The 22,339-nt window shown below is 38.6% G+C and overlaps 1 long non-coding RNA gene across 1 annotated transcript in view; it reads left to right on the forward strand.

Moving 5' to 3' along the window:
- LOC138740691 (uncharacterized) overlaps positions 1-22,307 on the forward strand; it is a 101,008-nt gene extending 78,701 nt beyond the window's left edge. The window contains exon 3 of the long non-coding RNA XR_011343123.1: positions 22,213-22,307. This is a non-coding gene — a long non-coding RNA (uncharacterized lncRNA). The remainder of the gene's footprint in view (positions 1-22,212) is intronic.
- The last annotated feature ends 32 nt before the right edge of the window (positions 22,308-22,339 follow it).

Below are 22,339 nucleotides of genomic sequence, written 5' to 3' on the forward strand. Positions count from 1 at the left end.
CCTCGGAAGATAGAGGTCAGTGCGCCAGACTACAACAGTGGGTTTGATGGTGAGGTTGGGATTGTTGAGGAGAGAGTGGAGGGCAGAGTGTTCTGAGGAGGTGAGGTTGGAATACGAGGGGGGGGGGGTGGTAAATTTGAGATGGTGAATGTCTCAGTGGCAGTTGGAAATAAAAGGTCCAGAGTGGGCAGCTGGCTAGGACAAGGTGTCCAGGAGGAGGAAGAAGGCTTGAAGTGGGAGGAAGTGTCTTAGTGGGGGAGGGGGGTGGTGAAGAGTCGAGTTGTGGTCATGGAAGTGGAGCCAGAGGCAGGTGGGGCAGAAGAAAAGTTTGGCATTGCTGCGTGTGTGGAACTTATTGAGGTGTGGGTGGAGGAGGACGGAAGTGAGGCCTCTACTGAGGACTGAGCACTCAGTCTCAGAGAGGGGAATGTCAGAGGGGATAGTAAAAACCAAGCAGGGGTTAGAGTAGCGATTGGTGGTATGGAGGGTGTTGGGGAGGAGGAGGTGGAGGGTTGGGGAGGTCCAAGTGTGGAGATGGAAAGTGGGGAATGTTGGAGGGAGAAGGAGGATTGGGAGCCTAGTGTGGAGTGAGTGGGGTGGGTTGGGGAGGTCGGGAGTGGGGGTTGGGGAGATCAGGGGGAGGTGAGGAATGAAGGAGATCAGAGAGGGGAGGGAGGGAGAGGTCAGAGGGGAAAGAGGAGAGTAGGGATAGCCAGAGAGAGGTGGGGATGATGAGGTCTAAGGGTTGGGGAAGGGGGCAGAGAGGGGGAGATAGGGGTGAGTAGGGAGAGGTATAGGAAGATAGGGAAGGACTAGTGAGGGGGATAAGTAAGTGGATCCAGTAGTGAGATCAGGACTCCAGTGGCAGTCTATGTCGGGAGCCATGTGGTACAAGTCAGTGTGGGAGGCTCCAGCATCTTCTCCTGCAGTCTGTGTTGGGAGTTGGCATTCAAGGCACCAGGATTTCTGGTGTGTAGGCGGTCGGGGTTGGATGGGAGGATGTGGTGTCAGGAGGAAAGTCATGTCGGCAGAGTGGGGCCCAGGTTGGTGTGGGCGGCCATGACATTGGGAGCTACTTGGGGTCAGGGGCCGGGATCAGTGTTCGGGTCAGCAGCTGTGATGTTGGTAGCTCAGTTGGGTGGGCAGAGCTGGCGGTAAACTAAACTCAGCCGTTCAATTCATTCCTAGGGCCACAGTTTTGAATTAAGTGATCATTGACTAATGAAGGTAGAAAGCCATTGAATAAAGGTTGAGTGAGGGAGCTTGGATTTGCATTGTATCATTATCAAGATCAGGATGTGAGAAGTGTTTGTGACTTTTCATTTACCATAATTTGGAAAAGAAATCAGTAAACTGATTAATCTGAAGAAAGGAAATGGAGAAAAAAAAGTCTTGCTTTCACCCATCACTGCCTGCATAACAATATTAGTGTGCCACAGAGAACACTGTGCAGAGGCTCTGCTTGTATTGTCTGGTCAGATCAGTCACAGTAATGATGGATTTATCATTCTCTGCTGGGTCTCTATAACATGTGTCACTATGCTTCAAATGCTTTATCATCAGATTAGGTCGCTGATCAAGTTGCTTCCCCGAGGTGGTCCTATCTGTACTCCAGTCTTTTAAATTGTAAAAGATCTAAAAAAAATCCACAAATTAATCTTGTAATATCAAAAATACTTAATCTGGTCAATATACAGTTTACAGTCTCCCCTGATTGTTGCATTAACTCTGTCACCCCAACCTTTAATTTCCTGATTTATGGCCAATCAAATATCACATCTACTATTCTGGGGCCAATAATTAACTTCTCTCCCTTGGTTCCTGCATTCTTTCAGTCCCCCTCATCCACCACCACCTATCATCACTCTTTCAGTCCCCCTTGACCACCAGCTATCATCAGCCTTTCAGTCCCCCTTCAGCACCATCCTGTTATCACCCTTTGAGTCTGCTTGTCCACCATCCCATCATCTCCCTTTCAGGTCCACTCGACTACCATCCTGTTATCACCTTTTTAGGTCCACATACAAACCACCCTGCATGGTCCACTTGACCACCATCCTTTTAGGTCTGTAGGACCTTTTCCCTACATGGTCTGATTGGCCCGAACACTTTCTGTTACACTTGCTATCCTTCCTTTCAGGTCCGCTGGTCACTCACCTTTCCAGATCTGCTTGTCATAAGTTGTGTGTCATGCTCTGTGGAGTTGAAGTCACAGGATGCCCTGGAACAATCAAAGGCTGAATCAATCTGTGAAGAACCAAGAAACAACAGAAGTGTGAATACAATGTACAGAGTGTTCTATAGGTTGCCAATTCATAAGAAGGAAGTCATGGGAAGTTGCAAAGAAATCCTCTACAAAAATGAGGACATCAAATATCCAATCATAGTCTGGGAGGGCAAAGATCAGGAGTTTCTGAAATACTTCCAAGAAAACCATTGTTGATCAGTAAGTTTTTAGCCCAAGTGCAAAGACAATTTTTCTGGACTTTTCTGGCAATTATTTCTGGGAAATAAAACAAGCCAAGATCAGTGAATATCAGTGTAGGAGCATCCGGGAAACAGCTATCATATTGTCATATTTAGAAGAGCCATGGAAAAGAATATAGACCAGCTATTCTCAAACTTTCATTTTTTGGCTTATTCCATACTTGTCTCCAACCAACTGCATTAAAAATGTAAAAAAATATTGATGTCACATGAGGTAAAATGAAAACAAGGCTTTTATTAAATGTGCAGTGACCTCCAAGGAGGTAAGGCCCCTGTTGAAAAATGCTGATATAGGCCATCAAGTTGAAAATACAGTATATTCTGGCATACAAGTTGAACATCAGACAAGTCAGATCTCCATTTTTGGCCTAATTTTCATGGTTTTATCATATTTCAGGCGTATAAGTTGAACCCCCTCCCCCCCAAAAAAATCATGGTGACTGAGCTGTTGGGCATTTACGGAAGGTATTTGTTATCATGGAGCCTCCAGCAAAATGCCAAAAGTATGAAGCGAGTTTTAAATTATAAGTAATAGAAGTGGCCAAGAAAGCCAGCAACTGCACTGCTGCAAGGACATTTAAGGTATGTGAAAGTTGGTAAGAGATTGGAGAATAAAAATTTCTTTCTAATATACTGGTAGAATGAAAATTTGTCGTAGGTTGAGTTCTTTTTTGGTTTCAAGGGTCAACTTATATGTCGAATCTGCGATGAACGGTTTTATCGAGTTGAATTTAATGTCGTAATTTTGTATCTGGTGTATAAGTTGACCTTGATTTTTGAGGTTTTTTTGAGGGTTTCAAGATATACGATAGTTATTTGGAGAAGAGCTAATTTTACCCCCTCCATAAATCTTCGTCCGCGAAGCCAAGCCAAAGAGAGAATTTTAACATGATGAGAAGAGATTCTCCACCTCTTCCACACCTCAAAACTTCCAGTATTAAACTAGTTTGTGTCAGGCCTATAATATCCTAGTCCTGTGGTTCTGAACCTTTTTCTTTCCACTCACATATCACTTTATGCCATTGGTGCACTGTGGTTGGAGACAAGTATGGAATAAGCCAAAAAATGAAAGTTTGAGAATAGCTGGTCTATATTCTTTTCCATGGCTCTTCTAAATATGACAATATGATAGCTGTTTCCTGGATGCTCCTACACTGATATTCACTGATCTTGGCTTGTTTTATTTCCCAGAAATAATTGCCAGAAAAGTCCAGAAAAATTGTCTTTGCACTGGGATTGCTTAAAGTGGTATGTGAGTGGGAAGGGAAGATTGAGAATCACTGCTCTAGACCCAATTGTTACTGAAATATTTGGATTGAGAAAAAATTGTCATTGGCCCATTTCCTTTGGACTGATTAAACCATGCACATAACAAGTCAGTTAGGTATGATTAAAACAGTGTTTTTCAAACTTTTTTCTTTCCACCTACATCCCACTTTAAGCGATCCCTTACTAATCACAGAGCACCTATAGCACAGGGATTACTTAAAGTGGTATGTGAGTGGAAAGTAAAAGGTTGAGAACCACTGTCCTAGTCCCTTATGCCAATCCATGCCCCAAGTTTATCTGCCATACTTGTCAGGCTTCTTGCATTCAAATAATGCATTTTAATCTACCAGTCCCACCTTACTCCTGCTCATATCCCAGGCAGCCCTGCTCACTGATCTTATTGCTTTAACTTCGACATTTGCCTCAAATTTCTCATATGCAACATTATTCCTTTAGATCCTACTCCCTACCTTACCATTGTAAACCATCCCAAGTAGCTCTGATGTATTTCCCTTCCAGGGTGCTAGTCCCCTCCAGTTCAAGTGCAACCAATCCCTCTTGTGCAGGTCATTTCTGCCCCAGAAGAGATCCCAGTGGTCCAAGGATGTGAACACTTCTTTTCTGCATTCATCTATCCCCATCCTCCTATCCCTGCCTTCACTGGCATCTGACACTTGGAATAATCCAGATATTACAACCATTGAGGTCCTGCTGTTTAATATTCTGCCTCACTCCCTATAGCAATTAAGGACCTCATTGCAGTTTCAGGTTGCACACTAAATGCTAGATGAATCGAGCAGGTCAGGCAGCATCCATGGATAGTCAATGCTTTAAGCTCTTTCTAGTCAGTTCGATGAATTGAGAAACTGGGATTGTTTTCCTTGGAAGAGAGGGATTTTCGAGAAGATGTGATGGAGGTCATTAAAATTATGGACAAAAAAAAGAGAGAAATTGTTCCCATTTGCAGATGGATCAAGAAATAGAAGACATAGAGTCAACATAATGTTCAAAATGACAAAAGAGACGAGGAAAATTATTTAATGCATTGTGCAGCCAGGATCTGGATAACAGGAGGCAGGAATGTGGTGTTCAAAAGGAGCTGGATGATGGTCGAAAGAAAGAAGTTGCAGAATAATAGGTCAAGGGCAAGAGGAGGGGGATTTGCACTTATCTAGAGGTGGTACAGAAGTGAAAGGCTAATTGGTTTCCCAATTTGAGATGCTCTACCTAATTAAATTTATACATACAACACAATAACAGGCCCTTTTGGCCCACAGGCTCATGCTCCCCAAATATGCCAGTTAACCTACAAAGCTCCATATGTTTTTGAAGGATGGGAGGAAACGGAACACCCTGAGAAAAGTCATGCAGACAAAGGGAAGAATATACAAACTGCTTACAGGGAGTGCCGGATTCGAACCCAACCGCTGGTGATGTACCAGCATTGTGCCAGGCTAACTGTGCCACCTGCTGCACTGCGACATAGTGCGAAATGTTGCTCTATCATGAGAGCCAACACGTTCCATCCCCTTGCCTTTATGCAATGGCCCTTTAAATGTGGCTGGATCAAATACTCATTCATTTCTCATATATTTCCACAGCAACATTACTATGTGCCTTCAAGCACACTCACTGCTTCATTACCCCTCATTCTCAACATCCCTTACCAATCAGTGCTACTAGCAACATTTTAAATTCTGTGGGGAATTTTCTAAATGGGGCAGCTGAAAATGATCATTCTACGAGCAGAAGCTGTCTCTTCAGGCCGTGTTTGATTAGACATTCTTCCTCTGACCTGCTAGTTAACAACCAAATTCCTGAATTCCATTGTTTTTATGGTGGGGCCATCAATTATGGAAAATGAATAGAGTTTAAAATCATTTTGCTTCAATTTGGACAATTTTAAGACCAATTTGGTCTGTTTCCTGATCAGCTGTCACATACTTTCTCTTGATTTTCAGACCACCAATTTAGAATGGTGGCTTCTCATTTTATGTAAAGCTTTGCAGTCACATGTTCTGGCAGTGGGGTAATGGCCTGCCTTTGAGATATACGAATGAAAACCCTTGCCAGCAACAGTTTCAATGACAGTCTAAAATGCAATGTCTGCTGGACCAGGACTAGGTATCCAAAATCTTATTACCCATTGTCAAGGATTTATGTCTATTCTGAGTCAGGGGTGTTTTTTTTTTTTTAAATATAATTTTTTTATTTTTCACACTGTGAACATATCACCAAAAATATGTACAAACGTATCTCATTAAATTTACACAGTGGTCTTTTCTCCCTTTTTTCCCTCTCCCTTCCCTCCCTTCTACCGACCCCCCTCCAAAACCCATAAATATTCAACATACACAATAAGACCATAAAACAATATCTTCACACAAAGGAAAATAAACAAGAAAAATGCATCGTCTATTTATTACACACTGAATCTAGTCGTTTTGTCTTCTTATTTTCATTTTAGGGGATGGATGACCTAGGCAAGCTCTCGTTGATATGTTCCATGTATGGTTCCCAAACTTGTTCAAACATTGTGACTTTATTTTTTAAATTATATGTTATTTTTTCCAATGGAATACATTTATTCATTTCCATGTACCATTGCTGCATACTCATGCTCTCTTCCATTTTCCAAGTTGACATTATAAATATTTTTGCTATCGCTAAGGCTATCATAATGAATTTTTTTTACACTTTATCCAATTTGAGGCCTAATTCTCTACTTCTTATGTTACTTAAAAGAAATATCTCTGGTTTTTTTGGTATGTTATTTTTTTGTAATTTTATTTAGTATCTGATTTAGTTCTTCCCAAAATGTATTCACTTTCGTACATGCCCAAGTTGCATGTAATGTTGGATCCCATTTCCTTCTTACAGCGAAAACATCGATCTGATAATGTTGAATCCCATTAAAAAATCTTTTTTGAGGAGCAATATATACCCTGTGTAACCAATTATACTGTGTCATGTGTAACCTTGTGTTTATTGTATTCTTCATAGTTCCAGAACATAACTTTTCCCATACTTCATTTTTTATCTTTATGCTTAGATCCTTTACCCACTTCTGCTTAGGTTTATAGTTTATTTCATTTTCCTTATCTTGTAGCTTAATGTACATGTTGGTTAGGATTTTGCGTCAATAGTAATTTTGGTATTTGATAATTCATTTTTTTCCTTTCTAAGTGGATCTTCTTCCATGTTTTAAGTAAATGATGCAGTTTTTATATTGCACCAGCTTTTCATCCCACTTATAAAGTATATGTTCCGATACATTTTCCCCTATTTTATCTAGTTCTATCTTAGTCCAGTCTGGTTTTTCCCTTGTCTGGTAAAAATCTGATAAATACCTCAATTGTGCAGCTCTATAATAATTTCTAAAATTTGGTAACTGTAAACCACCTTGATTATACCTCACTGTTAATTTATCTAATGCTACCCTTGGATTCCTCCCTTCCCACAAGAATTTCCTCATTATTCTCTTTAAATTGGATTAAAGCATTGTATAAAGCTTAAATAATTTTTCTGTTAAAGGAATTGGTAATGTTTGAAATAAGTATTGTATCCTTGAGAACACATTCATTTTAATGCAGTTTATCCTCCCTATCAACATTAGCGGTAATTCTTTCCATTGTTCTAAGTCTTCCTGCAATTTCTTTATTAGTGGCTGATAATTTAGTTTGTACAAGTGGCTTAAATTATTATCTAACCTGATCCCGAGGTATCGCATTGCTTGTGCTTGCCATTTAAATGGTAATTCTTTTTAAAAATCTGTATAGTCTGCGTTACTCATTGGCATCACTTCACTTTTATTTGCATTGATCTTGTACCCCGATATTTCTCCATATTCCTTCAATTTCTTATGTAATTCTTTTATTGATATTTCTGGTTCTGTTAAGTATACTATAATGTCATTTGCAAATAAGCTGATTTTATATTCCTCCTTTATTTTTATCCCTTTTATTTTATTTTCTATTCTTATCAGTTCTGCCAAAGGTTCTATTGCTAAAGTGAAAAATAAGGGGGATAGTGGAAATGTCTGTCTTGTTGACCTATTTAATTTAAAGTGACTCAATACATATCCATTTACTGTTACCTTCGCCAATGGTCCATTATACAATGCTTTAATCCAATTTATATATTTTTCTGGTAGATTGAATTTCTGTAATAATTTAAATAAGTAATTCCACTCTACTCTGTCAAAGGCTTTTTCTGTGTCTAGAGCAACAGCCACTGTTGGTTTCTTATTTCCTTGAACTGTGTGAATTAGATTAATAAGTTTGTATTTTCTTAATAAATCCAGTTTGATCTTGTTTTACTATTTTAAGTACACAATCGGCCAATCTGTTTGCTATTATCTTATAGTCTGAGTTAAGTAGAGATATTGGTCTATATGATGCTGGTGTTAATGGATCCTTCCCCATCTTTGCTATTACTGTAATTATTGCTGTCTTACATGAATCTGGCAAGTTTTGTGTTTCTTCTGTCTGGTTCATTACTTCCAGGAGAGGAGGAATTTTATAAAATTCTATTGGAAATCCATCCTCTCCTTGTGTTTTATTGTTCTGTAGCTTTTTTAATATATCTTGTACTTCCTCTATTTCAAATGGTTTATTAGTTTGTTTTGTTCCTCTTCTTGTAATTTCGGTAGTTCAATTTTAGCTGAAAATTCCTCTATTTTATCATCTTTTCTTTCGTTCTCAGTTTGATACAATTGTTCATAATCCTTAAAATTTTCATTAATCTCTGTTGGATTATATGTAATTTGTTTGTCCTTTTTCCTTGATGCTAGTATCATTCTTTTAACTTGTTCTAAGTTGCCAGGCTAATATTTTATGTGTTTTTTCTCCCAGTTCATAATACTTTTGCCTTGTTTTCATTATGTTCTTCTCCACCTTGTACGTTTGTAATTTTTTGTATTTAATTTTTTTGTCCACCAGTTCTCTCCTTTTCATTATATCATCCCTTTTTACTAATTGCTTTTCTGTACTTACTATCTCCCTTTCCAGCTGCTCTGTTTCCCGATTGTAGCCCTTCTTCATCTTAGTCACATAACTTATCTGCCCTCTAATGAAGGCTTTCATTGCATCCCATAATATAAATTTGTCTTTCATTGATCCTGTGTTTATTTCAAAATATGTTTTAATTTAGCATTCAATAAGCTCCCTAAATTCCTGTCTTTTAAGTAGCATGGAGTTTAACCTCCATCTATATCTTCTTGGTGGGATGTCCTCCAGTTCTATTGCTAATAATAGGGGTGAATGATCAGATAGTAATCTAGCTTTATATTCAGTTTTCCTAACTCTCCCTAGAATATGGGCTGACAACAAAAACATATCAATCCTTGAGTATGCCTACTCGAATAATATGAAAATTCCGTCTCTCTTGGATATTGCCTCCTCCATATATCCATAAGTTTCATTTCCTGCATTGATTTAACCATAAATTTGGCTATTTTATTCTTTTTACTTGTCTTTTGTCCAGTTTTATCTAACATTGGGTCCAAATTAAGGTTAAAATCTCCTCTTATCAATATATTTCCTTGTGTGTCTGTAATCTTTAAAAAAATCCTCCTCGTTAGCTGAGTAAATATTGAGCAAATTCCAAAATTCTGAGTATATCTGACACTTTATCATTGCATACCTCCCTGCCGGATCTATTATTTCCTCCTCTATTTTGATTGGTACATTTTTGTTAACTAGTATGGCTACACCTCTAGCTTTTGAATTATAGGATGGTGCTGTTACGTGTCCTACCCAGTCTCTATTTAGTTTGTTATGTTCCACTTCAGTTAGATGCATTTCCTGCACAAATGCTATATCTATTTTTTCCTGCAATAAATTTAGTAGCTTCTTCCTTTTAATTTATGTATTCCATTAATGTTTATAGTCATATAGTTCAACATGGCCATCTTATATCTTGCATACATCTCTTTGCCACCTCCAGCCCCATTTTTCCCCATTTTCATCTTAGTTTTCTCTTATTATACGACAACACACTTAAGACAAAGTACCCCCACAGTTTCAACATTCACTAATACCTTAATCCCAAAAGATCCCCTCCCCTGAGTTGCCCCATACCCCTTGCTGGGCAACCACAACTCCCATTTTCATTTGGGTTGCGATCTTGTTTGGAGCGTCAACTGATTTTGCAGTGATTTTCCACCCATCCCTCTCCAGAAAACACTTTTTAAAAAAATACATAAACAAAGCTCTCTTCTTTTTTCCCCCTTACTCCCTTCTTTCCCTTCTCTTTTCCCTCTTTAGTTCTTTACATATACATTGTTTTTACTTCTTTATATATACTTTATCACCATTCTTCATTCTTGTTACATCTCTTCTGCTGTCCTGCAAATGTTCTGTGAATTCTTGTGCTTTCTCTGGATCCGAGAACAGTCTGTTTTGCTCCCCAGGTGTAAATATTTTAAGCATGGCTGGATGTCTCAATATGAATTTATTACCTTTTTTCCATAAAATCGATTTTGCTGTATTAAATTCCTTCCTCCTCTTTAAGAGTTCAAAACTTATGTCCGAGTAAAAAAATATTTTTTGACCCTTGTATTCCAATGGTTTATTATCTTCTCTAATTTTATTCCTTGCCCATTCCAGTATATTTTCTCTTGTCGTATATCTCAAAAATTTTACTAAGATGGATCTTAGGTTTTTGATGTATCTATGGTTTCGGAGCTAGTGCTCTGTGTGCCCTTTTTATTTCCATTTCTTCCTGCATTTCTGTCATTCCCAGGACCTTTGGGATCCATCCTCTTATGAGTTCCTTGATGTCTGTGCCTTCTTCACCCTCCTTCAGGCCCACAATTTTTATGTTTTTTCACCCACTATAATTTTCCAACATATCAATTTTCTGAGATAACAACTCTTGTGTCTCTTTAATTTTCTTATCACTTTCTTTCAATTTTTCTCTTAAGTCATTTACTTCAATTTCTTCAGCCGTTTCCTGCTCTTCCACATTCTCTACTCTTTTCCCTATTTCTGTCATTACCAGTTCTAACCTTTGTGTTTTATCTTCTGTTCTTTTCATTTTTCTTTTAATTGGATTAAACTCTAATGACAACCATTCTTTTAGTGATCTCATTTGTTCTTCAAAAAAGACTATATTCTGTTCATCATTTTTACCTTTTATTTCCCTTTGTCCATCAGTTTTACCTTCTATTTCTCTGTGAAGATCTTGGTCTTCTTCTTCCTCTTCTTCTGTGTCTGTATCTGTGTTTGTGTCTTCTTCTCTTCTTTGTGTCTGTGTCTCTTCTGTTTTTCCTGATAAGCTGCTTATATCTCTTTGTCGGGCCTCTTCTTGCTGGGCCTCTTGTTTCTGTTCCTCCCCTCTTGGGCTGCTCATCTGTTGTGCTTCTTGATGTTGGTCTTCTTGTCGATCTTCCCTCCGTCTGTCTTCCATGTTTGTTTCGTCGCACCCTCTTCTGCCGTCTTCCTTATCCTCCAGCTGAGATCCCTGGCGTCGGGTGTCTCTTAGTTGCTCATTCTGTGACAGCCCGCTCCTCTGCTGAGCCCCTCTCCCGCCGGTGTCCTCTTTCTCCTCTGACTGCGCACTGCACATGCGCGACTCCTTGCGCATACACTGTTGTGCACTTTTGTTTGGCTCAGAGAGCCATTTTTGTAGTGTACCGGCAGGTGGGTCGTGACTCTGCAGTGCAGGTACTGACCTCGAGGGTCAGGTGCGCCTCGTCACCACAGCGTCCTGTTCCTTCCTGCAGGTAAGACCTTCTTCCTCCTTTTCCGGTGACATTTTTACCTTTTTTTCCAGCTGTTCTTACTTTCTCCTTCTTGGAAGCCATCTTCTTTCTCTTCTCTATATCTTTATCTTCTATTTCTTGTACTCTATTTCTGTTATGCTTTGCTTTTTCCTAACCTTTATTTCCTATTCTTTTACAGAGGGCTGGTTTTCCCAACTGGCCACTACTCCATCACATGACTCCTAGTCCCCCCTTGGTCCCATCTGATCATTTATTTTGCTCTAGATATTAATGATATGTTTTAACAAGGGAGCTTGTTTCTCACCAGATATTAATTTTGAGTCCCATTTATATATAAAATCCTCTGCTATCCTCACTCCCATTTTATGCAATTCAATTTTCACCCATGAAGATTTATCTCCTCCCTTGAAAAGGGAGATAAAAAATTTAGTCTGGGCTGCCCAATAATAATTTTTAAAGTTTGGAAGTTGCAAACCTCCCAACTCATATTTCCATGATAATTTTTCTATGGTGACTAGTCATCTTACCTTTTCAAAGAAATTTAATTTGTATAAATTCTGTAAATTATTATCTGTTTTAATCCCTAAATATTTTATCTCATTTAGTAGCCATTTGAATTGCGTAAGTGGTATAATTTTGCTTTTATCTCAATTTATTTTATAACCTGAGACTTTCCCATACTCTTCCAGTTTTGAATACAATTTCTGTAATTAAATTACTTGTTCTGTCAAATCTTGTACTCTCCTGGTTAACCCTGAATACCTTAATGTCTGGATCTTGTCGAATTGCTTCCACTAATGGTTTTATAGTCAAAATAAAGAGGGTCGGAGATAACGGACATCCTTGTCTATGAGATCTAGTTAATTGGAATACTGGAGAAATTTGTCCATTAGTTACAAATTTGGCTTTAAGTTCATAATATAATGCCCTAATCCAATTTATAAAAAATTGCCCTAATCCAAATCTTTCCAGCAGTTTAAATAAAAAAAATCCCATTCGAGTCCATCAAATGATTTTTATGCATCCAAGGCCACAGCCACATTCAAATTGCCTCTTGCTTGGGCCAGTTGAATTGAAATGTTTAAAAAAAAGCTTTATTTTAAAATTTCCGCACATGCAGATTTATAATGTAAATAATTTATACATTTGTCATATTGAAACAAATCAGTTATAACTATCAAAAAATAATAATACCCCTCTCCTTAATAATCCCTCCCTAACCCCATAATAATGGTTGTATGTATATTCTCAGATTATATAGTAACATAATAAAAGAAAAAGGAGGAAAGAACTAAGAAAGAACTAGGATAGGGTAAGGGTAAATCCAAGGATTTTATCAATCTATAATTCCTTTACTCATCTTAGAGGGTCATAGGTTCTAGTGATTGAAAGATATAAAAGTAAATAATAAACCTACTTTATTCATATATGGGCCCCAAATTTGTAAAAAAAATTACATTTTTTTCCTTAAATTATATGTAATCTTTTGAATTTCTGCATTCAATTTATCTATTTCTAAATGAGAGTCTGATTTCCAAGTAACTGCAATACACTTTCTTGCCACCACCAGTACTACTTTAACAAATTTTGTCTGAGTTGGTTACAGCTTCAATTTCAGTCTTGTTCCTTCTATATTCCCAATAAAAATAAATCAGGATTTTTTGGATATACACACCATTAATTTGTTTTAATAGTACCCCTACTTTTACCCAAAAATATCTCACTTTTGGGCATGACCATGTAGAATGCACCTTTATCCTCACCACATCTAAATCACATTTTTGATAAACATTATTTTATTTTATGCAGTTTACACAGTGTAATATATCGTTGATACATAAAATTATATTGTACTAGTCTGTAGCTTACATTAATTGTATTGGTTATACATTCTCTGCATAAATCTGTCCTTGTTTGCTCATCTATTTTCCATGTTTGCTTGGTTTAATTTACAATGATCTAGTAGACAAGGATGTCCTTTGTCGCCAGCATTATTTGTTTTAGTGATTAAGCCACTTTCAGAAAGAATTAGACAGGATGTAGAAATTAAGGGGTTCAGAATCTGTCAAGAAGAGTATAAAATTAGTCTGTTTGCATATGATGTATTAATATGTTTGACTGAGCCTGAACCATCCTTAAGACAACTACATCTTAGGTTCGAAGAATATGGACAAGTCTCAGGATATAAAATAAATTGGGATAAATGTGAAGTTATGCCCTTTACAAAAGGGGATTATATGCGATGTCAGAGAAATACCCAATTTAAATGGCCAACAAATGGGATAAAGTATTTAGGGGTTAAGACCAATGATAATTTAAAGAATTTATACAAATTGAATTATTTACCATTTTGCTTCATTAAGTTGAAGATCTGAAAAAATGGATGACCTTACCTAGGGAGGGTTAATTGTATAAAGATGAATATTTTTCCAAGAACTCAATATCTTTTTCAACCACCATCTATTTCATTGCCTCAAAAACATTTTATGGAACTTAATAAATGTGTGATAAATTTTTTTATGGAAAGGCAAAATGTCACGAGTATCACGTGCAAAGGTTAACATGGAAATATGAAATGGAGGAACTACAACTTCCAAACTTTGCCAATTATTATAAGGCAACCCAAATGAGATTTATTATAACTTTTTTGTAGGAGAAAACATATAAGCATGGATTAAAAAATAGAAGTAGAAAAAATTGGAGAAAAAACAGCTGCTTCTTTTATTTATAAATGGAATTCAAAATTAATCATAAGGACTAAAGATGCATCTCTGTTTAAACACTTAGTTGATATCTGGGGAAGATATGTGGGAACATTGGAAAAAAAGGAGGTATATCATCTAAAACCACTCTGTTCCAGAATAGTCTGTTACCTTTTTCAAAAGATAATCATTTTTTGAAACTACGGTCAGATAAACAAATTAAAACCACTGAAGATTGTTATGACCAAGGGAAACTAATGTTTTTTCCACAATTGAGAAATAAATATGAATAACCAGAAATATGCTTTTAAAATATGCTACTTTTAAATAAAAAGATATCCAAGAGATAAATAAAGGTCAGAGCAATTATTACCCCCTTGTAGTGAAGTGGAAATCCTTGAATTAAAACCTTGACCAAACATTTCTATCCATGGTTGGTTCCAAGTGAAGCAACATTTAACTTGTGAATCTGCAAGGGTCATCTACTGCATTTGGTGCTCTCATTGTGGTCATCGGAGAGACTGGACGCAGACCGGGAGATCACTTTGTTGAGCACTTTGGCCCTGTCCACCGCAATAATGTGGCACTCCCAGTGGCCACCCATTTCAATTCCCCATCCCATTCCTTTGCTGACATGTCTGTACATGATCTCATGCCCTGCCAGTGTAAGACCACCTGCAAATTGGAGGACAACACCTCATCTTCCAACTGGGCACCCTCCAACCAAATTGGGGATTATGAATTTATCATAGACAACTTCAAGCTGAACACAAAGATAATTTCAGATTTGCTGTATCACGTAGGAAATTGGAGAAACATTAAATTAATTTTTATTCAATTTAATATGTTTAATCACATAATGATGCTGATACATTGTGTTAGTTCAACTGATCTAAAAATGTTTTGCCACTGATTTTCATTTGTACTCAGCATCTGATGCTTCTAGTATCAGGATCCAACAATAGACGGGCAGCACTGATGGATCCCAGTTGCCCCGATACTGCTTTTCCATGGTCACAATGTCCTGGTGAAACCTTTCACCATATTTGTCACTGACTGCGCCAAGGTCAGCAGGAAGAAGTCCAGGTGCCAATGCAGAAAATTAAATTTCAAAGATATGTTGCACTTCCTGGTTTTATATGCTTGAAGTAGACTTAAAATATGACAGGAAATCACAAGAATAGGTTATATCTAAAAAAAAATGGTGTGGGATAGGAAAATTTTAAGGTGATTTTCGTGATCAGCAGCAAAAAATCCATAAAATACACCCAAAGTGCTCAGGAAGAAAATTCTTTGTCCAGTGTCCCCCTTGTTCATAATATACTGATAAAATGCTTTAAGATTTGTCTTATTCTTGTCTTGACAGTAAAGTTTTTCAGCACCACTTTTCCCACCTAATTTCTTGTTAAGTTTTCCCAAACACATTCTGTACTGCTAGAGGGTGTCTCCAGCATTCAATTATCTATATCAGTCACCCGAACACTTTTTTTGGCTATGCCCACATTAAGATTCCACCCCTCCCACGCCATGAAACAGTCAAGTTTTGGTTTCTTCCATACTTTTCTATTAACTACATTTAAAAAAAACATATTTGTTACTTGAATGTAAAGAAAACAAGGTTTTTACTTAAATGTGCAGGAGGGATGTTGTGTTGGGAAGAGTATCAGGTTCAGTGGGTTCACAGAAAGATGAGTCTGGACTCAAGTGCTACAATCACTCATAACTTAGGAAACAAATAGGTGAGATGTTAAACGGTTATTAATTACAGATATTCACCTTGGACATCAATTGGACTCTAACAACAGTAAACCTGTATTCAAATCCACTCACACACTATGAACAGGGAGTTTTACAAATGTGGCTCTATTGCAAGTATTGATTGATTGCAATACTGTGGCTCAGCTTCAGTGTAGTGCATACCTTACACGTGACTCTTCCAGCGACATCCACAGTAACGATGGCAGGGACCAGTGTCCCGGGTTTGGACCACGAGGCAGAGAGAGCGATTGTGCTCTGCACTTGTGCTAAATACATTGTTAATCTGTGCTGCTTGCCTAGGTGATTTATATTAACCAGCGGCAAGGTGTGAATTAATTAGTGGCCAGAGTCCAACCTTGACTGATAGGTGATGCGACTTCCGAATAAGTTTCAGTTGGGGAGGACACATGACCACTTGCAATACACACATTCCAGACAGACAGGGAGGCCATTTTCCTCCACATACAAGGGTCCCTGTTGAGATTGACTGCTCTATACCATCAACATTCTTAAACTTTTTCTTTTACAAACTCCAAATTCCCTTGACATCTGGGTTTCATTTGACTTGGCTTTTATACCTTTCATCTCTATAGGAACATGTTTGCTTTGAATACTTCACTTCACTTTTAGAAGACTCCCACTTGTTTGACATTGATTTACTGGTGAGTAAATTTACTGCTCCCTGCATATTTTCACCAGGTCCTTTCTTGTGAGACTGAGATTGGCCTTTCCCCAATTCATGGTTCTAACTTGCATACCATTTTCCAGACCTTTTTTAAAACTATCCATTACAACCTTGCAATTTATAGTCACAAACCCTCACATGCTCCCTCATAAGTACTTCCACTATATTCCCAATTTCTAATCCCAGAGATTAACTCCAGCACTATCTTCTCATTCACAAGTAGATCTAGATACTGGGTGAAGAAGCTTTCCTAGATGCACTGTAAAGATGTCCCATCCAAACAAGACATCTGCCAGCTGTTCCTTCAGTGTGACTATCTCAGTGAAAAACTCATCTATGGTGTTCTCAGGATCTCAGATGGCTCTACATGCATCAACTGCAGCCCCAGTTCTTTCCCACAGATGTACAGGGAGAACACAAGAATCCTTGGCTTCCCACAGCGTGGAGGAGGAGCATTCCATTGCCTTGATTGCCATCCTGCCCAGTAAGCTTTAAGGTCCTGCCAAAGCCTCAAAGTCCTCCTCACACGTTGAGCCACTCCTATAAAGGCCACTCCACTTGAATTACATTTAACTTTTAAATTCTACGGGAGGTCAACACACTCACCTCCTCTAAATCACTCACCTCCACCAGCAAAAACATCTCCTCTTGTCTGCAATGATCCACAGGAGCCCCACATACTCACCTCCTCTAAATCTCCTACCTCCACCAGCAGTCAGATCTCCTATTAGCTGCAATGAACTACTTAAAAGTAATCAATATTTTGGAATCAAATTAATGTTGATTGGATTAGTGCCTTTTGGGATTGATACTTTATTGATTAAAGTGGTCAGTCTTCAACCAGCAGGCTGTGACCACAGGGATTGATTTTTGTACATTTAATATTCACATCTATCTCAATTATTTAGTTGAGGGAATCAAGTGAATCATTTCCAGGTTTTTGCATATGAAAGGAAATTAAATGGGAGTCTGAGGATACCTGAGCAGGATATAGGCAAGAATAATGAGTAGGCAACAATATGATAAATAGTTTAATGATTTAAATTGTGAAGTCAGCACCTTCTATTGAAAAAATTACAAAAAGGCAGAGTATTTTTTCACATGGTGTGATTATTAAAGGGACCTGAGTCTTATTGTTCATCTTCATTGTCCTGAGACAGTTCCTCAGGATCAAGGATGACTTCCTTCCACTCCAGTTTTGAGGGATGTGAGATGTCTGATGAGGTCAATGGAGGAAACACAGATTCTTCCACTAACAGGGCAGGTGGTGCTGATGAGACCATATGGGTGGGTAATTTATGAGATGGCCTGAAACTTATAATATCTACCCAGGGTTTCTGTGTGCTGCCAATACATGACCTTGAGGATCTCCCACCATCCCTCAAGCCCCTTCTTCACTTTGAGCTGTCATGGACCAGGAGTTCCAAGAATCTATGAGGTGTTGCACTTTTACAAGGAGACTTGAGAACTTCCTTGAACCCTTTTCTTTGTCAACCTGGTGATCTCTTCCTGTTCCGACTAGAGTGGCTGTTTTGGGAGACTAGTATCAGGAATGCAAGCCACATGGCTACCCCAGCACAGGAGATGAAGATAATGATATTGCTTTGCCATTTCAGTGGATTTGAAGGACTTTGCAGAGAAAACATTGGAAAAATATTACCAAGTCACTACAAACTAATGAGCAAGCATAGCAGACTGAAAAGCAGAGACTTCATTGGACTTTACTGCAATATTTGAGAACAAGTGCAGGCACATCTTATTACAATTTTGTCTCATTATTTTATAAACAGGTAAACTTGCTATTTGGGGGAGTGTTGCAGTGTTTCTAGGATGATATATCTGTAATATGGGGAGATATTGAACACGTTAGCTTCTCTTTTTCAGTGCTTGGAAGGATGATAGATGATCTCATTTAAGACATACAAAATTTTTCCAGGGCTTAATGGAGTGGATGCTTAAGAGTATATTTTCTCTATTTGAGGAGTCTACAAAAAGGGGTTGTAGTCTGAGATCAAGGTGAAGGAAGGAAATTGAGGACAGAGATGAGAAATTTATTCACATAAGATGATGAAGCTTTGACATCCTCTATCTCAGTGGAGGTTTAGTCGTTGATTACATTCACAGCTGAGATTGACAGACCTTTGTATGTTGGATTAATCAAGGGAAATATAGGCACTGTATGATCTTCTTGAGTCACCTACTCTTGCTCCTCTTCTCCATGGATTGTCATCTTGTCATGACGGAGATACTTGTTGGGGCAGTCATGGTGGTAAGGCCAAGGGGATGTTCCTAACAAAGAGCAATCCATCTAAGATCTCAACGGTGGAACAGGCAGACAAAGTTACTCTGATCCCAACAGCTGCGAAGGTGGACGAAGGCTGCAATAAACCCATCAGCTCCAATTGTCATGGTTTCCATGCCATTGGAATTAGTTGATTGATTTGTGAAGTATCATGTGTTTCTTGGAGTCCAACATCAAGTACACATTAAACAAATACACACACAGGTCTCTTCAATCTGTGGAACGAAGACCATCATTCTCGACCTTGATGGGTAACCATGATGATGATAATGACTCCTACTTCTATTTCTTATCTTCTTGCATGATGAACAGGGAATTGCAAGATGGGAGGCTCTGCCACTTCCAAATCCAGATGGAAAGGATGATTCTTTCTCTCATTATCTCTTGGTCAGCATCATGAAATGCAAGGATCATATTATGAGACACTACTAGGATAGGCCCTCAGTCCAAATTCAAGCCTCGTATTGCCACAAAGAGACCCTTGTTTTGCCATTCAGGCACTTGCTGTACATTGTTATGTGAGGTCATGGCAGGGCAATTTGAGCAGAGATTGAATGCATTGGCATCTATTTCCTCGACATGAGAAGAATGAGAGTTGATCTCATTAAGACATGCAAAATTCTAGGAGGACTTGAGCAGATAGATGTAGGGGGTTGATTTCCCTAGGCTGAGGAGCTTGGAACTGGTGGTCACAATCATAGAGTGTTGACCACTCAATCCAGACCAAGAGGCTTACCTCCATATTGACCAAACCTGCACCTTGCTTTACATACATCTAAATGTTCCTCTTTGTGATTCTGAATTATAATTCTAATCATTCTGAATGTCTTCCTGACCTCTGCATTCTCTTTGCAGTTTTCTTTCTGACTTCATTTATTACTCATTTATGACTTTATTTATTTAGGAGGAAAAACTTAGCTGGAGAATGAATAAAAACAGAAAGTGCTGTAAAAACTCAGCAGGTCAGACAGCAATGGTAAAAAGCGACTGTCAATGCATGGTGTTTAATCCTTTGTCAAATGGAGGATGAATGTTTAATCTAACATTCCCCACCATGCCACCATGAATCAATTTCCAATGCACAAAGTCATGCCAACTCTTCCTAATCTGTCCTTGCCTTTCCAAATGCAGACAGATCCTGACTCTTAGAAACCCCTGATTTTCCCAACACCGACGTTAGGTTCAGTGGCCTATCATTCCTTGGCTTATCCTTGCAGCCCACTTAAATAAAGTTAGATTAAACATTCATCCTCCATTTGACAAAGGATTAAACACCATGCATTGACAGTCGCTTTTTACCATTGCTGTCTGACCTGCTGAGTTTTTACAGCACTTTCTGTTTTTATTCATTCTCCAGCTAAGTTTTTCCTCCTAAATAAATAGTCATAAATGAGTAATAAAGGAAGTCAGAAAGAAAACTGCAAAGAGAATACAGAAACTGACATGGTGAATGAAGACTGACACTGTGAATGGTGGAATGTGTTGTAGAACAGAATGGCCCTGAGGTATGAAGACTGACATGGTGAATGGTGGGAAGCATTGCAGAACAGAGAGACCTTTTGGCCCATCAGATGGCTCTTTGTAGAACACTCCCAATTTTCCCATTTCTCTTCCCTTTATTTCCTTGTTGCCCTGCCCTCTTGCTCCCTCTCTTTCACTGTCTCCTTCTCTCTACATACTGAGTTTTCTTTGCACCCTGTCTTTCTGCTTTCAAGCATTCACTTCCACTTATCTTGCCCATCTTGGTAGCCTGCAGATAGAACATCAGGTTGGAGTCACAGCAGGCAGAAGGCCGTGGAAGGGGACTCAACCCCAAGATCTTAGTCACCCAGCATTTACGTGGACCCATGCTCTTTGCTATGTTTCTCTGAGAAGTCTTCATGACGGTCAATGACTTCCATAGCAGCCTCACAGTCAAACTTAAGGTTGTCATTAAAAATACAGAAATGATGGAGGATCTCAGAAGGTCTAAACATCCATAGCCAGAAAAGACAACTTTGGGCTTGATTCCTTAAATCTTGGTTATAAATCTTTACCTCCTATGGATGCTGCAAGACCTGCTGAGTTTCTCCAGAATTTTTGTGTTTTTACTACAATCTCAGCATCTACAGAATTTCACGTCTCACCTCAGGTTGCTGCCCCAAATCTATGCCACATCCTCCAGTTGTTGGAGAGATTTCATTGATTTTCCTCCACTCCCCTTCATTAAGACATGACCACTCCTAACGTTGCCACCTCTCTACACTACAGGTACTCAAGGGACAATGCAGAGCAACTCCTGCCAAGAGACCCATTTGTTGCCATGATCTATTCCTTGCATCCAGGCCTTCTCCTTGGTGGATGATCTCCTTTTTTATGAACCTTTGCAGTCCTCTCCAACCTCTCTCGCAGCCAGTTGCTACACACCACTGATCTTTGTTATTTGCAACGACAGTGTTTGTGTGTCGCCAATTGTGTTGCACTTGTGCGACTAAGGGCTGGCAGCTGCATTATGTTTCTACTGAAGACTTCAGCAGTCTTTGCTTGATCAACAACCAGCTTTCTATTACTGTTGTGTTACAAAATCGCGACCCTATCAATGGATAGGTAAAGAGTATTAGTGGATCATTTTCTGTAGCTTTAATGTTTCCAAAGCAAAGCAGAATAATATTTAGGCTCTCATCCTAAAACTACCTTGGTTTGCACAAGTGTATATTAAGAAAAGCCCAAGACACAATCTCAATGTGTAATATGGGAATTAACCTTAGTCTCCTTACAATATTTACAAAGGTAACTAAAATGGACTATCAGATCGCCATGATTATTGTTTGTGGGAGCATAATTTATTTTTTTAACCATGTTTTCTTCATTGCAATCATGAGTAAAGAGAACATTTATTTGTTGTGAACCATTTTGGGATGTCCAGAAATCGATAATTTCCCCTATCACCCACTTACGTTGCCTTTGGGGCATGGGAGAAAATTGAAGTTCCTTGGGGGAAACCCTGCCATAGAGAAATCATGGAAACTCTGCGTGGACACCACCTGAGGTAAGGATCGAACTCAGGACATTAATGCCATGAGGTAGCAGCACTAACTTCTGTGCCACAGAGCCACTCATTTGGTGAAAGCAAATGATTTCACTGCATCTTTGCCTGAACAAAACAGATGAATTTACCATTCACAGGTTATGAGGTCAAACTGCTGATGCATCAGTAATTTATTTTTGTTCTTGCTCATGCATCTGTAAATGCAACCAGAACGATGAGTATAATTGGATTCAAAGGCCTTTTCTTTTCACACAGGGATGCCTTCAGCATGTTTCAAAACAATTCATATCTAATGGATGATTCTGCAGAGCTGTTGTTACACGGAGAAGAGGAGGAAGACTTGTGTCTGACTCATTGAATGGTTTATATTTTCAAATTACCA

This window comes from Narcine bancroftii, chromosome 1, assembly GCF_036971445.1.
Source record: "Narcine bancroftii isolate sNarBan1 chromosome 1, sNarBan1.hap1, whole genome shotgun sequence".
NCBI lineage: Eukaryota > Metazoa > Chordata > Chondrichthyes > Torpediniformes > Narcinidae > Narcine > Narcine bancroftii.